This window comes from Mustela nigripes, chromosome 10, assembly GCF_022355385.1.
Source record: "Mustela nigripes isolate SB6536 chromosome 10, MUSNIG.SB6536, whole genome shotgun sequence".
Classification (NCBI taxonomy): domain Eukaryota; kingdom Metazoa; phylum Chordata; class Mammalia; order Carnivora; family Mustelidae; genus Mustela; species Mustela nigripes.
The window spans coordinates 6353709-6368658 of NC_081566.1; positions in this window are offsets into that span (position 1 = coordinate 6353709).

The following is a 14950-nucleotide window of genomic DNA, read 5'->3' on the forward strand; positions in this document are numbered from 1 at the left end:
TCACTGTGGATTTTTCATAGATGGCTTTGATGATATTGAGGTATGTACCCTCTATCCCTACACTATAAAGAATTTAGATCAAGAAAGGATGCTTTACTTCGTCAAATGCTATTTCAGCATCTATTGAGAGTATCATATGGTTCTTGTTCTTTCTTTTATTAACATATTGTACCACATTGACTGATTTGTGGATGTTGAACCAACCTTGCAGCCCATAAATAAATCCCACTTGGTCATGGAGAGCAATCCTTTTAATGTACTGTTGGATCCTATTGGCTAGTATTTTGGAGAGAATTTTTGTGTCCAGTTTCGTCAGGGATATTGGTCTGTAATTCTCCTTTTTAATGGGGTCTTTGTCTGGTTTTGGGATTAAGGTGATGCTGGCCTCATAAAATGAGTTTGGAAGTTTTCCTTCCATTTCTATTTTTTGGAACAGTTTCAGGAGAATAGGTATTAATTCTTCTTTAAATGTTTGGTAGAATCCCCCTGGGAAGTTGGTCTTTTGATACTGGTTGAGACCTGATTTGTGACCCAGGATGTGATCTATTCTGGAGAATGTTCCATGTGCACTAGGAAAGAATGTGTATTCTGTTGCTTTGGGATGTTCTGAAGATATCTGTGATGCCCATCTGGTTCAATGTGTCACTTAAAGCCTTTATTTCCTTGTTGATTTTTGCTTAGATGACCCATCCTTTTCTGTGAGGGGGGTGTTAAAGTCCCCTACTATTATTGTATTATTGTCAGTGTGTTTCTTTGATTTTGTTACTAATTGGTTTATATAATTGGCTGCTCCCATATTAGGGGCATAGATATTTAAAATTGTTAGATCTTCTTGTTGGACAGACCCTTTAAGTATGATACAGTGTTCTTCCTCATCTCTTATTATAGTCATTGGCTTAAAAACCAATTTTTCTGATATAAGGATTGCCACCCCAGGTTTCTTTTGATGTCCATTAACGCGTAAATTGTTTTCCATCCCCTCACTTTAAATCTGGAGGTGTCTTTGGATCTAAAATGGGTCTCTTGCAGACAATGAGTCTTTTTTTTTTTTTTTTTTTATCCATTCTGATACCTATGTCTTTTGATTGGGACATTTAGCCCATTTACATTCAGGGTAACTATTAAAAGATATGAATTTAGTGCCATTGTTTTGCCTGCAAGGTGGCTGTTACTGTATATTGTCTCTGTTCTTTTCTCTTCTGTTACTTTTAGGCTCTCTCTTTGCTTCGAGGACCCCTTTCAGTATTTCCTATAGGACTGGTTGGTGTTTGCGAATTCTTTTTATTTTTGTTTGTCCTCAAAGCTTTTTATCTCTCCTTCTATTTTCAATGACAGCCTAACCTGGATATAGTATACTTGGCTGCCTATTTTTCTCATTTAGTGCTGTGAATATATCGTGCCAGTCCTTTCTGGACTGTTGGGTCTCTGTGGATTGGTCTGCTGCAATCTTTCTACTATTGTAGGTTAGAGACCTCTTGTCCTGAGCTGCTTTCAGGATTTTCTCTTTGTCTCTGAGACTTGTTTTAATACTTGACAATGGGGTGTTGACCTGTTAATATACCTTCTGCCCCCCTCTCTTTTTCTTCTGGGATATGAGTCATTCTAATATTCTTTTATCTTACGATGATATTCTCTCTCGAATTCTCCCCTCAGGATCAAGTAGTTGTTTACCTCTCTTTATCTTAGTTTCTTTATTCTCTGTCATTTGGTCTTCTATATCACTGATTCTCTCTTCTGCCTCATTTATCCTAGCAGTAAGAGCTTCCATTTTTTATTACACCTCATTAGTAGCTTTTTAAATTTCAACTTGGTTAGATTTTAGTTCGTTTATTTCTCCAGAAGGGGATTCTCTAGTATCTTCTGTGCTGTTTTCAAGTCCTGCTAGTGTCTTTATAATCGTCATTCTGAACTCTAGTTCTGACAGCTTACTAATGTCCATATTGACTTGGTCCCTAGCAGTTGGTACTGCCTCATGGTCTTTATTTGAGGGGAGTTTTTCTGCCTTGTCATTTTATCCAGATGAGACTAGATGAGAGAACAAAATACTAAAATGGTAGCTAGAAATGACCTCAGAAAAATATACACTAACCAAATCAGAAGAGACCTGAAACTGGAGAGAAGAAAGGAAAAAAATTATGATTATGCTGGTGAATAGAACAGAGCCATACAGTTGGTTGTGGGTGTATTTTGTTCTGTTAGAAGAAACTGCCTATCAAAATTATAAAGAAAGAAAAAAAAATATATATATATATATATAAAGGAAAACATGAATGGATGGAATATGAGTATAAAGATGAAAAATTTAAAAGATTTTTTAAAAGGAGTTGATAAGACGTTGGTTGAAGAAAGTAAGGAAAAGAAAAAGGAGAGAATGTGATCAGGCTGGAGGCTAGAACAAAGCCAGACACTAGATTTAAGATATATTTTGGTCTGTTAGAAGAAACTGTATCCCAAAATTCTGAAGAAAGCAAAATTTTTATGTATACAAAAAATAAGGTTAACTACAATGAAGAGATAGAATAGGACTGCAAAAATGAAAATTAAAAAAGATCTTTAAAAAGGTATTGATAGGATAAAATAGTTAAAATAGGTTAAAATAGGAAAGAGGATAAATTTTTAAAAGTAGAAAAAGAAATAGTAAAAACTTAAAGGATTTAACTTTGAAAGACTAAAGAATCATGGGGAAAAAGCCATGAATTCTATATGCTCTATTCCCCTAGTGCTGGTGTTTTGCAGTTCTCATTCATCAGAGAACTTGGTCTTGGCTGGATGTTCTTGCTGATATCCTGGGGGAGGGGCCTGTTGCCTGATTCTCAATTGTCTTTGCTTGAGGTGGAATTGCACCACCCTTGCCAGGGGCTGGGCTAAGCAATCTGCTGGGGTTCGCTCTGGGAGCTTTTGTTCCCTGAGTGCTTTCTGTACTGCTCTGGAGGACGGGAATGAAGATGGCGGCTTCCCAGTCTCTGACTGGAGGAGCCGAGAGCTTGGGGCCCCATTCCTCAGTTCGCCCTCAGAGAAAAGCAGTCAATCCCTCCTGTTTCCCTGGTCTCCTCCTGCACTCCGAGCTCACGCTGCCTGTGACCAGGCATTTCTGTCTCTGGTGCATAGCCCCGCTTGGAATCTGCAAACCCAGCATATTCCTGCACTGTGCCCCTGCGCCGTTTCTCCTGAAGGAGGAAGGAGGGGGTTCCCTGGATCTGCCACTTGTGGGGTCCCTGCTCGAGGAGTAGTGGCCTGAATGTGCCTTGGATCATGGTTTATGGCAGCCCTGAGCTGAGAGCTCACTTCTCGGCTCCATCTCTGCAGCTGGCTTCCCCTCTCCAATACCTGGGAGCTCTGCCACACTCAGACACTCCAGGTCTTCCTGTCACCCCAAGGGTCCTGAGACCACACTGTCCTTGTGAGGGCTCCACCCCCTGCTTAACCTCTGGAGTGACATCCCTCCGTGGAGCAGACTTCTAAAAGTTCTGATTTTGTGCTCCACTGCTCTCTCACTTGCCAGTTAAGTGGCTGACGGAGGCTCCCTCCCCACATTGTCTATCTTCCCAAATAACACATTGGATTCACTTCTCTGCATGTCCTACCTTCCGAAAAGTGGTCACTTTTCTGTTCATAGAATTGCTGCTATTTTCTCTTCGATGTGTTGAATCTGTAGCTGTTTAGAATGGTTTGATAACTATCTACCTGAATTGCTGGGACCAGACGAAATAGGTCTCCTGGCCTCCACCATCTCTCTCCTCCTTCTCAAGTGGGTATTATGAACCCATGAACAAGTGATTTCAGATATTGGAAAGCAGATCAGAATCACTTACAACTTTCTTGCTGATTATTCAGAGCCAGATTTCAGGAAGCCACAGTCTAGAAGACATGAGTATGGAGACATGCTCTCATTGGACCCAAGAAGCCTTATATACTTGAAATTGTGGTTCACTTAGGTCTTATGACACGCATATACTCTGAATGATTTTTTTTTTTAATATATTGTTGGACTTGTTTTGCTGGTATTTTATTGAGGATTTTTGCATCTATGTTCATTGAGATACTGGCTTGTTCTCTCTCTTTTTTCCTCCTGTGGTGTTTTTATCTGCTTTTCAGGTAATTTTGGCCTCATAGAATGAATTTGGAAGTTTTTCTTCCTTTTCTATTTTTGGAATAGTTTGAGAAGAATAGGTATTAACCCTTTAAATATTTGGTAGAGTGCAATGTAAAACCACCTGGCTCTGGACTTCTGTTCATTGGGAGTTCTTTGAGTAGTGACGAGATTTCTTCACCAGTTATCAGTCTGTTCACCTTTTCTACTTTTTCTATTTTTGTTTTGGTATTTTACATGTTCCTAGCAGTTTATTTATACATTTATTAAAGATGTCCAATTTTTAGGCAAACAGTTTTTCATAATATTCTTTTATAATTGTTTTTATTTTTGTGGTATTGGCTGTTATTTTTCTTCTCTCAATTGTGATTGCATTTATTTGAGTCATTTTTCTTTTCTTTTATCTTGAGAAGTCTGCCTAGAGTTGTATCGATTTTATTGATTTTTCTAAACAATCAGCTCCTGTTTGCATTGATCTGTTCTATTGTTTGTTTTTGTTTTTTAGTTTCTATACCATTTATTCCTGCTTTAATCTTTATTATTTCCTTCTTTCTGCTGGTTTGAGGTTTTGTCTGTTGTTCTTTTTCTCTCTCCCTTAGGTGTAAGGTCAGGTTGTTTATTTGAGATTTTTCTTGCTTCTTGGGGTAGACCTGTATTGCTACATATTTCCCTCTTAGGACCACCGCTTAGGACCAAAGATTTTGGACTGTTGTGTTTTCATTTTCATTTGTTCCCATGTACTTTTAAATTTATTCTTTTATTTCCTATTTGGCCTAATTATTGCTTAATAAGATGTTATTTAACCTCTATCTATTTGTGGCCTTTCCAGATTTTTTTTTCTTGTGGTCAACTTCAAGCTCCATAGCGTTGTGGTCTGAAAATATGCATGGTATGATCTCAGTCTTTTTGTACCCAGTTGAGATCTGATTTGTGACCCAGTATGTGATCTGTTCTGGAGAATGTTTTATGTGCACTTGGAAAGACTGTTTATTCTGCTGCTTTTGGATGAACTGTTCTGAATATTATTGTTAAGCCCATGTGGTCCAGTGTGTCATTCAAAGCCACTGTTTCCTTGTTGATTTTCTGCTTAATGATGTGTCTGGTGAATGTAAGTGGGTTGTTAAAGTCCCCTGGTATTATTGTATTGTTATAAGTTATTTCCTTTATGTTTATTATTAGCTATTTTATGTATTTGGGAGCTCCATGTTGGGTGCATAAGTATTTACAATTGTTAAATCTCCTTGTTGGATTGTGTCTTTTATTGTGATATAAAGCCCTTCTTCATCTCCTGTTGCATTTTTTTCGTTTGAAGGTATAGTATGTCCAATATCAGTATTGCTTCTCCAGCTTTCATTAGACATCTATTTGCATGATAAATGTTTCTCCATCTCCTCACTTTCAATCTGCAGGTGTCTTTAGGTCTGAAATAAGTCTCTTATTAGCAGCATATAGATGGCTCTGGTTTTTTTTTTTTTTTGGTTTGTTTTTTAATCAATTCTGTCACCCTGTGTCTTTCAAGTGGAGCATTTAATCCATTTACATTCAAAATAATTATTGATAGATATGTATTTATTGCCATGACTTTGTTATAACGTTGTTTCTGAAGATTTTCTCCAATCCTTTCTTGTTTTTCTCTTGGCATCTGCTCATTTTCTTTAGTGATATATTTGGATTTCTTTCTCTTTATTACCTTTATTCTTTGTATATTTGTTAATGGTTTTTGATTTGTGGTTACTATTAGTTTTGTACATAACATCTTCTGCATATAGCAGTCTATATTCAGTTGATGGTTAAGACCGATTCTTTATATAGATTTATTTATTTATTTTAGAGACAGCATGAGTGGGAAGGGCAGAGGAAGAGGGCAAAGAGAATCTCAAGCACACCCCTCAGTGAACGTGGAGCTCAGTATGGGGCTCAGTCTAATGACCCTGAGATCGTGACCTGAGCCAAAATCAAGAGTCAGATGTGCAAACAACTGTGACACCCAGATGCCCCTTTGTTACTGTTTTTTTTAAGTTGTTAATTCATACCTCTGCCTCTTCCAGCCTGCTGTTCATAGCATCAAGCCTTTTTCTAATTTCATTTGTTGTACTCTTTATCTCTTGTTCCTTTTTATCTCTTTGTTAAGGGTCTTCTGCTATTTCTCATGATGTCTTCTGCTGTTTTCTCAAATCCAGTGAGTATTCTTATAATCATTGCTTTAAATTCTTCTTCAGGCATGTTACATATACCTGTTTCATGGAGAGCTCTAGATGTGGCCTTGTCCAGTTCTTTCATTTGGCATGCATTTTTCTGTCTTATCTTCCTGTGCACATCTCTGTGCCTGTTTCCCTGTGTTAGGAAAATCAGCTATATCTCTTGCTCTTGAGGGTCACATGCAGAAGAGGTTCTGCAGTGCCCTGCTGTTTGGTGTCCTCTAATCCCCGGGGCCTGATGCTTCTGGGATTTTCTCCAATGTATGCTGAATGTGCTCTTCTCTTTTGTCCTGGCTGCTTTATCATTCAGGCCAGTCACCAGCAGTGGCTCTCTGCCTGTTGTAGGTGGTGTTTGGTTCTTGGCCAGAATGTGGCACTTTTTAACTAAATGTGCTCTGGTCTGCTTGTGAAATGAGATCCTTCTCCACCACCACCGGGACTGAGACTCCACAAAACTCCTGGGTCAAGAGATGTGATACTGGTAGGAGTTTGGGTTGGTTTTCTGGGGGTTGGGGGACTGAAGCAAGTCTGACTGGGAAGTACAATTCCAGCAGATCCTGGGGAGGCAGGTCATGGTATGAGCAAGGTAGGTAGTGCGTGTTTGTGCTGTGCTGGTTCCACAGGTGGCCCTGTGCTTATGCTGAGTGGTGGGGAGAGGAAATGGCACTGGCCAGTTCCTTTGTTCCCAGAGGGGTCTCTCCATGGACACTGCCTCTCTGAGCCATGTGCTAAGATGAGCAAATGCCCTCCCCACTGTGTGCCCCAGTACTCTTCAGATTGCTGTTTCCACACCGTATGTCTGCAGGTTGTTTGCCTGCTTTCTCTCCAAAAGCAGCACAATGCCCTCCAGTCTCTATCTGAATCAAATCTGCTCACCTTTAAAACTCTATGTTTTGAAATCCACGTTGCCAGAAGTCTAGAAATTTGGCTTCTCTTATTTTTCAGGCCAATTGCTATGGGCATTATCTATCTCTAGTGTTCTAGTCTGTCTTCTGCTCTTCTCCATGATCTTGGCTCCCTCCTTACCATAGCAGCCACAATCCATTTCTCTACCAAATCACATCTCTGTACTTCCCACCTTCTTTGCTGTGGCCTTTTCTTTAATTTTAGTTCAGAGTTTGTTCTGTCAGACTTTAGGTCAATTTCTGGGGCATTTAGGATGATTTGATGGTTACTTAGCTGTATTTGTGGGACTCAACCACCATCTCTTCCTTCCATCATCTACACAGTAGTTTTAGAAAAGAAATAATTCTCCAAGACTGGTCTGCCATATTTACTATTTAAATGGGGCTATAGGCACAGGAAAAAAACAGCAAACACAAGAAAATCACCTTGCCATTCTATCTTCTTAAAAGTGGATGGAATTCCTTTATAAAAGATGCCCTCCCTAAACCAGAAGGAAAGTGATATTCAAAGACAAGAATTTGAGACCAACAGATTTCTATACACACAGACCTTGTCAAAATAATCCTTTTCTTCCATCAACCTCTCCACATAGTTACTTCCCCCAGAATGACCTTTCTTTGTTCGACCTAATATAAAAGTAAGTGGTGTACCTTTTTTGGAGGGGCACCTGGGTGGCTCACTTGTTAAGAGTCCACTTTTGACTCAGATCATGATCCCAAGGTCCTGGAATGGAACCTTGTATCAGGCTTCCTGCTCAGGGTGGCATCTGCTTTTCCCTCTTCCTCTGCTCCTCCCCCCACCTCTGCCATGTGCTCTCTCTCAAATAAATAAATAAAATCTTTTTTTTTTTTTTTTTTAAGTAAGTGGGTTTTGCTATTTCCTTAGGTCTTTATTCCACATGAAGTCTCCTGTGTCATGTAAAACTTGCATTAAATAAATATCTATGCTTTTCTCTTCTTGATCTGTTTTATGTCAGTTAAATATTAGGCCCAGGTGAAAAGAACTGTAAGAGAGTAAAGGTAAAAGTTTGCTTCCCGTAGAGATCTTACTCCTGGAATGCCTCTTAGTTTACTGTATCTTATGCATTTCTTTTTGAACCACAAAATAAACATTCTAATGCCTATTGTCTCTCAACATTTATTATTTAATTATCGGTGTGTCTTAGATCATATTCATATAAATGAGTTCCCTCCTACTTAGATATCATTTATGGAACATCACTTATGAAACATACACCATGGGCAGCTATAGAGTTAACTCCTGCAGGAGGGGACATGTCTGAATACAGTGAAGAATAGGTCTTTGGAGGGGCGCCTGGGTGGCTCAGTGGGTTAAGCCGCTGCCTTCGGCTCAGGTCATGATCTCAGGGTCCTGGGATCGAGCCCCGCATCGGGCTCTCTGCTCAGCAGGGAGCCTGCTTCCCTCTCTCTCTCTCTCTCTCTCTGCCTGCCTCTCCATCTACTTGTGATTTCTCTCTGTAAAATAAATAAATAAAATCTTTAAAAAAATAATTAATTAATTAAAAAAAAAAAAGAATAGGTCTTTGGAGTCAGGTACACTCAAGTTCAAATCCCAGCTTCTAAAAATTGCTAGCTGTGAAAGTGGATTTATGAATTTGCTAGTAAAGCACAGATTCCCACTTCATGACTTCTCTTTTATTCTCTTAATAGTATCTTTTGAAGTGCAGAAGTTTTAAGTTTTGATGAAATCCAATTTATTAAGTTATCATTTTATGGATCATGTGTTTGGTGTCCTATCTAAGAAATCTTTTCCTAACCCAAGGTCATGAAAAGCTCCTTTCTTTTTTTTCTTTTACAAGTATCACTGTGTTAGTTTTATATTTAGGTCTCTGTCCCATTTTGAGTCAATTTTTATGTGTAGATTGAAGTTCACATTATTTTGCATATAGATATCTAATTGTTCCATCAATGTTTATTGAAAAGGCCATGCTCTCTCCGCTGAATTACTTCTGTATCTTTGTCAAAAGTCAGTTGTCAATATAGGTGACTTTTTCCCCAACCCATGATCTTCCTTGATTTCCCTCAGTGATTTTTGAAGTTTGAGGTGTACAGACTTTTTTCGTATTTTATTAAGTTTATCTCTAAGAATTTCATATTTTTGATGCTGTTGTAAACAGTATTTCTTTAGAGTTTCAATATCTGAATTTTTGTTGGTACTGTAGAAATGCAAATGATTTTTTACTATAATCCTGTGGATATATAATTCACACATCATAACATCCTTTCAAATGTACAATTTAGTGAGTTTTAGTATATTCATGAATATTAATCACCACTAATTTTAAAACATTTTACCACCCAGAAAAGAAACTCATTACCAATAACTCCCTGCATTTCCTCAGACTCTGGTGACCAGTAATCTAATTTCTGTCTCTATGGATTTGCTTATTTTGGTTATTTCATCATCTAATTGATGAGATATTCTTCTCATATTTCCCATTAATTCTTTAGACATGGTTTCCTTTAGTCAATGACCATATTTATAATAACTGATTTAAAGTCTTAGTAGATGTCTGGACATCTTCAAGGATAGTTTCTATCGGTTGCTGACCCCCACCCCCATGTATAGATCATACTCTCCTGTCTGTATGCCTGTCTTATAATTTTTTGATGAAAACTGGACATTTTATATAATGTAATCGGGCAGTTTTTAGAAATCAGATTCTAAATCTACTTCTTCCCCTAAGTTATTGTTTTTTGTTCTTGTCATCATTTTTGCTCTTTATTTGTGACTTTCCTGGACTAGTTCTGTTAGGTCTGTATTTTTTGTCATGTGTAGACACTTAAGTCTTTGCTAAGGAGGTTTAGTGGTTACTTAAAATTGGACAAATGCATTAAATAAATTTCCAGGGATCTGCTGAAAGTCACTGTGTGTGTGTTGTGTGGATCTCTAATCCGCTGGCAGGTAGTTGACAGTTCTGTGTGTGTGTGTTGTGCGTATCTTGAATCCGCTAGCGGGTGGTTGACCGTTCTGCCGGGACTCTCCCGTCCTGCTTTCACAGAAGCGCAGAGTTAGTCAGAAGGAGAGAAGGAGAGAGAAGGACTTTCTCAGGTTTTTCCTGGTCATGCGTCCAGCTGTGCACCTGTGTATGACCTAGATTCCTAGGACCATGTCGGAATTTTTCAAAGCTTCCCATAGACATCTCATTCTTCAGATTTTCTTTTCATGTTTTTTGTTCAGCAGCTGATAAACCCCAGTAGAGTCATCACCTCAGGCAGCTGTTATGTTAAGCAATTACCACTGATTATTCCTGGCCAACATCCTAGTGACAGAGCTGTCCTCACCGAACAAGCTCTGAGTCAAGTCAAATAAAGAGAATCCCTGAAAATAGAACCTTTCAGGGAGCTTCCATACAGATCCAAGAGTGACATATCTTCTGGGGTAGGGCTTTTTGGAGAAGTTTAAACATATTCTTTCCCATACACTGACTGAGGCTTCTGGATTTTCACTGTAGTTCTGGGACTTTTGGTTTTCAAGATTACGTTGGAGCTAGGGGAAGGGTGATGAAAATAGGGCAAGTTAAGACACCAAAAACGCATCGTTCTTACCACAGTTCAGCTGACTTTCTTGAAAAAAGACTCTTTCAAGTGTTGTAAGGCTTTAGTTAATTGCCACAGTTGTAGGGAAAAATGGATTTAGTTATTCTGGCTAGTGTTCTCATTATTCTTATGGATTATAATCTGCTATATGTTCACTTATCCGTATAGCAGCTTTTTTGTAGATTGAATGTAGATGAACTTTGGCTTCTGGCAGATCATATTAGCCTCCTCTCAATCCTCTGAGAAGAAAAGTGTTAGGGTAAACTGAGAGACTAGAAATCTCGGAAGACATTACTTTGACTCAAAAGCAATACCAGGTTACCTCCTCTGCTTTCTGTTCACCTGTGTTAAACTCAAATGGGCATAGCCTCTTGTCAGGGAAGAAAGGATTCCATCGTTTCTATTTTACGTACAAGTGGCTATGGGAAGTAATCGGAGGTCTTGGAGTCCGGCTGAAAAGAAATCTGAGTCCAGCTTGCAGACCCAACTCTCCCTATAGACATGTGAAGAATGTCCGTCCCATGGCTTCGGTTTGGACTCAGATGCCCACACTACACCCTGGTTATTTACCCATTTTCTCCAGTCTATCGTTCATCTGAAAGTCCTGGATCTAGAGACTGTACAGTGACTCTTCATGGTTAATTTATTAGTCATTAATTCTTAATAGAAAGCATTTGCTTTCTATTTGCTTATATACATTCCTTGACTTTATCTTTTTTTTTTTCCCCTGGGGGGGTGGTTCTGGAGGGAAGAAGGAGGCATCTTGTGGTGGCAACACTGTGGAAGCTTTCCTAAGCTAAAAAAATATCATTTATTAATATTTCTTTGATTCAGGTATCTAATTTTTAATCGTCCAAAGGCCTAAAGGTTAGAGAGGCACATGGCCAAGTTTTGAATTTGTGATACCCTCATGTGTGTTCACAGAAGAAAACTTTGGACCCAGAAGTTAAAGACAGTACTTTCACTTCACCTTGAAATCATAAGGCCTTTCCAGTTGTACTTTGTTCATCAAAACTTCAAAAGAACCTATGAGAACTGCCAGTATGCTTGAGGGAGGGGGTAAGCTTCTCTGAGAGCAGACAGGACAGAGTAAGCCACAGGATCAGGACTTGTCTTTTTTCATGGTACAACTTGACATTGTTGATTGAGGAAAACATGGCTCAAGGCTTTGGACATTGAAGTCATTTTATAAGCAGCAAATTGATGAAGTTCAATCTGTTTAGGCTCAGAACATGCAGCAGTTCACATATATCATGCTATTTAATGGTTCTGATTTGGACAAGATTAGAAACTTGTTCTTCAAATAGGTAGTGGGTGTTGATGATGGATATAGGAGAAAAATGAAGTCTGTCTCAATACGATACAGAAAGAATAAATGTTGTTCTCCACTATGGAGCTTGTATGAGCAAGACCTGCCTAAGAAGCCCACAAGATTGAGACTTGGCAGTACGTATTCTCCCAGAAAGCATCCCATTTTCTAGTCCATGTTCAATTTCTTTGGTTGTCTGGATATCCAATAGCTACAATGAAAGCAGATAAATGTGTCCCATGTTTTTCCTTCCTTCCTTGCTGACCAGGATCTTCAGTTCATGGCTGGTTGGACATCATTGCATAGATGCTACTCAGACATACCAGCCACATGCAGTGTTTTAGTCTTTAGAGTTCAAATCCATGGACAACAGCTCTGGGGCTTTACATCTTTGGAATATTGCTTCCTCACTCAGTAATCTTGGGAGCTCAGAGTTCAGGGCTTTAGGCTTCACATCTCAGGCAAAAACCACCCAGAAACTGAGAAGGCTGTAGATTACTCTCAGCTGACACAGCATCCCTGAGACTAGTCCACAGTTGGATGCACCAAGCCCGTGAAGCCTGTAAGCAGCTGTGTTGGTTCCACAATTAGTTTATCACTCATCTTTTACAGCAAGAACCCAAGAAACGGGTGTTAGACTGCACGAACATTCACTATATGAAGTACTTAAGTGCCTGTAAATGGAGTGAAGAAACTTCAGGACACAATCTTCCCTTATCTCTCCTAGGTTAATTTGTTCCTCTATAGAGAGTACATTTTATAGATAATTTCCTCTATTCCCACCCCACAACCCCTTTGAAAATACCAACTTTCTTCTTGTAACAGCTGATAAATGATATTTATGAGTAGTAAACAGTTCTGCCTTTTCATTCTTATAACTCATCTGAAATGCAATGTATTTGAGTACTTTAACAGTCGTGCCCGACTTGATCTTCTTTAGTGGAAACATATGTCAGAAAAGAAGAGTCCAAAGTAAATGGAATTTTTTGGTAATTCAGACTTTTTATTTAGGACAGAACTTAGAGACATTTTAATCTTTCAGGCATGAAAGAATTTGTAAACTATTTTAAACCAGTAAATTGTAGTAATTATGTATTTTTAACCTGAGCAACTTCACTTTTACTAGAGTAGGGAAAAGGGGAATACATTTCAAAAGAAATACTAGAAAACTCATCCACAGTACCACAAACTGGAATTAACCAGCATTAAGTTTTTGGCAGATTTACTTCTGGTTTATTCCCCCCCTTCAGGTTAAAAAAAGTTATATAATAACTTTTACATATAGTTATATATGTGTATTTAAACTGTAACTACATATAAAGCACGAGTTATACACAATCACTTCTTTGAAAATAATATTACTCCCATTTAGAAGTAAATTTCTAGGGTGCCTGGATGGCTCAGTCAGGTAAGTATTTGCCTTCAGCTCAGGTTCATGACCGTAGGGTCCTGGGATGGAGTCCCACATCCGGCTCCCTGCACAGTGGGGAGTCTGCTTCTCCCTCTCCCTCTGATCCTCCCCCCTGCTCAGAGTCTCTCTCTCTCTCTCTCTCTCTCAAATAAATAAAATCTTTAAAAAAAAGGAGTAAACTTCCATCTTGTCCTTGACCTCTGTCATGATCCATATTGATTCACTCTCCAAGTAGAGACAATTGCTTTATCAGAATGTTCCTATGCACTTGTATACACCACACACAAACACACACACAGAAAGTGCTTTTTTTCCCATTTTAAAAATATAAAATTGTACACATTATTTACCAGCTTACTTTTTAAAAAAGATTTTTTATTAATTATTTATTTGACAGATCACATTAGTATTTTTTAATAAAAAATTTGACAGGCAGAGAGGAGGAAGCAGGCTCCCCACTGAGCAGAGAGCCTGATGCGGGGCTCCATCCCAGGACCCTGGGATCATGACCGGAGCCAAAGGCAGAGGCTTTAATCCACTGAGCCACCCAGACACCCCTAACAGCTCACTTATATGCAACATTATTTTTGAGAATTTTCTATATTGGTAAATATGGACATAATTCATTCTTATAACGACTGAATAATAATCCATGGCATTTCATTTTATTTCATTATTTCCCTATTGCATTGTGTGCTTACTTTATTTTTTCTATAATAAAGTCTGTGCAATACTCTCCTTTGTCTCTGTCTCCTTATCCATATGTATTTCTTTAACCCAGAGACCTGAACGTAGAATTGCTGAGAGACTGACTATGTGCATTTTCACATTTAGCAGATACAACTAAAATGCCTTCCAGTTGTAATGGTTTTTACTCCCACCAGGGAAGTATTGGAGAATGTCGTTTTTTTCATTCTCTAATATTTCACACTGTTTGATCTTTAAATATAGGCCTATCTGAAAGATGACAAATAATTATCATTAATTTACACTTTCCTGATTACAATGACTTTTTAAAAAAGATTTTATATATTAGAGAAAGAGAGCGAACAAGTGGAACCGGGGGAGCAAAGGGAGAGGGAGAAGCACACTCCTGAGCAGGGAGCCTGAAGTGGGCCTCATTCCCAGGACTCCGAGATCATGATCTGAGCCGAAGTCTGACGCTTAAAGGACTGAGCCAGATTATAATGACTTTTGTCATCTTTTTATATCCCCATTGGCCATTTGGTTTCTGTGAATTGCCTATTGATATATTTGCACAAGATTTTTGTTGTTTTCTTGGATTTTGGGAGTTCTCTTGGTATACAGTCTTAAAAGTATTATATGTGTCCTACTTCTATATTGTTTGTTTTGTCTTGTTATATGCAATTTCTGAATAAGTAGAAGTTTTAAATTCTAATATAGACACATTTGCTAATGTTTTTATGTTTTATTTTTCATATTCTGGGCTGATTTAATATTTTTCTAACCTAAGGT